This window comes from Oreochromis aureus, linkage group 22, assembly GCF_013358895.1.
Source record: "Oreochromis aureus strain Israel breed Guangdong linkage group 22, ZZ_aureus, whole genome shotgun sequence".
NCBI lineage: Eukaryota > Metazoa > Chordata > Actinopteri > Cichliformes > Cichlidae > Oreochromis > Oreochromis aureus.
In genome coordinates, this window is record NC_052962.1 from 29,729,539 (window position 1) to 29,732,882 (window position 3,344).

Below are 3,344 nucleotides of genomic sequence, written 5' to 3' on the forward strand. Positions count from 1 at the left end.
AGAACTTGTTCTGGCTTCTTTTGTGAGCTCCTGCATGAGTCGCTGATGTCTTCTTGGAGTAATTTTGGTAAGTTGACCCCTAATTGAAAGATTCCCCACTGTTTTCTTCATTTGTGTATAATGACTCTCACTGTGGTCACTGGAGTCCCAAAGCCTAAGAAGTGGCTTTGTAACCCTTTCCAGACTGAGAGATGTCAATGACTTTAAGTGATTTCTTGATTCAACAGGTCAGACAGCAATCAGTAACCACATTATTTTCAAATGTTGAAAACACAATGACAAGAAGTCAACAGACTGGAGGTGTTTATTTCCATCAAGCACAATTGTTTTTTTTTTTTTTTTCTGGATCAGTGTCATTCAAACTTTTCCAGGAAATTGTTTTTGCAAAAGCTTAAAAAAATTAGAAAAAAATAAATGGTTGGAAACTGTTTCACAGAAAGCACGAGAACAGCGGCTCATAATAATAATGTAAATGAAGACAAAAGATATAAGACATAAAATATTAATATATCTGGCATGTAACTGGTGACCTGTTGAGGGCGTACTCCTCCGCTCGCTTTCTGGCACTTGGGACTACACCCCACCCCCTCCTTCTCCCCCCACCAACATTTAATTGATTAAGCAGGTAAAGCAATTAGAAGGATAGGTTTTTCATGTTATATTATTCAACTCTTCTCTTTAATTTTTTCCTTGAAGTTTCTTTTAAGTGTTTGTGACATCAGAGTTGGAAAGTGTCATTTCACTATCTCTACCCTGTACTTAGATTGTTTTGTACGCTGAACTTGATGTAAACCAAATACAAACTGTCCAGTTAAGTTATTTCTTTGAGGTATAGTGCACCATTTATCAAACCAACACTTCAGGCCAGGAGCGCCACCTTTTACCTCCGTCCTGTCACAGACTTCTCCATCAGGATTTTCCTCATACCAGTTGCTGGTATGAGGAACCAGTTGTCTGGTTCTTTGTTGTTCCAGTAAATCACCCTAAGAGATAAAAACAAACAAACAATAATTGCTTCAGTAAAAACTGGTATTTTTAATTGCGGGAATAAAAAACTATTCTAACAACAGTGAAGCTTATTTATCAGTGATGAGCTGTTCACCCACAACCATGCACCCTCTTTTGTAGTTAAGTGTTCTTTTCTAAACACTAATATAGACTTAAGTGTCTCCTCAGCTGGTACAATCCAACTTTTATTATGCACAAGTAGTGGTTATGTAACGCGGTGGTTACAGTTAGCATTGCTGCCTCACAGCAAGAAGGTCCCACGTTCAATTCCACCATGTGTACTTTACAGTACTAATGTGCAGTACTTTACAATTTCACAGATAGTGTCAGAAGTTCATGTTGCAGATAGAGACCATTGTGCATTAATGCATTCATCCGAACAAATGAAAAACCCATAGTGGTAGAATATCACTTTTATCCAGATCAGTAGATGTTTAAAGTGTGGAGACTGATTAATGCTGTTTGTATAATATACTGCAGGGGTGCAGGGAAAGGTAGGACTGACTTCCCAGGAGGGGCAATTGCAAGCCTTGAATGAAAAGGTGTTTTGTTTTTTAGTTTTTTTGCATTTTTAAAACTTTCTTGTAATATGTGTCATAATTGAGACAAATGATGCAGAATGGTTATATCCACCCTGCACTTGGACTCACAGTCACCTACACAGAATAACTGCATTAGCAACTTTCTGTCAAAAGAAATGTGCACAGACACAATGAACAGGTTAAGAATGATTTAGCTATAAGCAGAGTCAGTGTTAGATATGACACAATCAAAATAACTCAGCACAGCTTAACACCATCAAATCCTTTAATTTCAAAAAGAGCCAGAGAGAGTGAAGCAGCAGCATCAGCAGGTCTGTCTCCAAATGATGTGACTCAAACTGAGATCATGTAGCAGCAACCAAAAGTTATTCCAAGCGATCACTCATTCACCTGTAAGCTTATCAACACTAACACCAAATGACATTAAGCTTTATTGTATGTTGACCCAGTGGTTCTTAACGGGTGTGCCATGAGGTAAGCAAGACGTTTTGAGGAAGTAGGTGTTCTTCAGGGAGATGAAACAGCATTTTAAAATACCACAATGACAGTGGGAGTTAAATAAAAAAAGAAAAATGTAGGGAGTCACATATATTGTGAATAACAATTTTTGTTGCTAGTTTTAATTAAACGTGAGCTGCAAACCAACACTCTTGCCAATGTTTTCATGTCTTGTGTGTGTGTGAATTGTCTTGACTTTCATGTATCTTTCATGTCAGATGTGATTTTGTATTTTATGAGCGTGAAATCGTCTCTTCACAGACTTCCTGTGGCTGCAATAAAGTGCTGAAGTCAGAAGATGGCCAGTGCATTTGTGAGCTAACAGCACAGATAAATTCTGTTTCTTTGGTAATTTAAAGCAGATCAGAAATGTTATTGCTTTTAAATAAAGTTTATGAATAAAAGTGTTCAAACTCACAGAAGCAGAACGTCAAAAAGACAGCAGTTGCCAGGAGAACACAGACAACCACCACCGCCCCTATTTTTGTGGTGACCTTTGACCCTCTGTTTACTTGTTCATGTTGAGGTTCAAAAACTTCATCTGTTGAATATTTAGAGGAGACAGAGGGTGGATTAATTAAATAACACAAAATAATGTAGCTGTGTACAGGTAAAAGGACACTGAAATATTCATTAGTAATGATCCAGTATTTATGAGTTATAGCAGTTACAGGTTGGAGGACCACAGCTGCAAAGAAACACTGACATGCTAAATAAGGGATAACCACATGTCGAATACATCACAAGCCCCAATCGTTCCTCTTTTTATCATTTTCTAAGTCACTTTAAACTTACAATTAAATGTCTGTCTTGGCATTTTCTCCTACCAATAAAACTGAACAAAGTCTGAATGCTTATATTTTGCAAATGTGCAGAGTAAATATCATCATCTATAGACTTGCAGCATGATGATACATTTTAAGATATGTGCAGATGATCCTGTTTTTATTCCAGAATAAACATATTATGGTCAAATAGCTTTTATACAGAACAAAAGAAAAGTCATCTTTACCTTCCCCCACATTGCCACTGTCTGAATGGCTCATCGTTTCAGACTTAAAGATCCTGAGTTCAGAATTAGTCCAGCTGTCTCTGAATAATAGAAGAATTTTAATAAAGATTTATGTTTTACTGAAGCTTTTGACAATAGAAGAAAAACACAAGTATTTGGCGATATTTCTCCTGAAGCTATGTTTGCTCTTCTCTTTAGGCTGTTCAAAAGAAACACTGTACCTCATTTTCATGTTTCACAACTTTCTCATGAATCATGATAACGGGGAGGAGACTTCATCCACA

At 37.0% G+C, this 3,344-nt stretch overlaps 1 long non-coding RNA gene across 1 annotated transcript; it reads right to left on the reverse strand.

Annotated features, from left to right (window-relative positions):
• Positions 1 to 286: 286 nt before the first annotated feature.
• On the reverse strand, positions 287 to 3,344 carry LOC120435852. The gene is made up of 3 exons (XR_005609972.1): positions 3,061 to 3,344; positions 2,467 to 2,589; positions 287 to 983 (listed from the first exon to the last, which is right to left on the reverse strand). It is a non-coding gene; the product is annotated as an uncharacterized LOC120435852 (long non-coding RNA).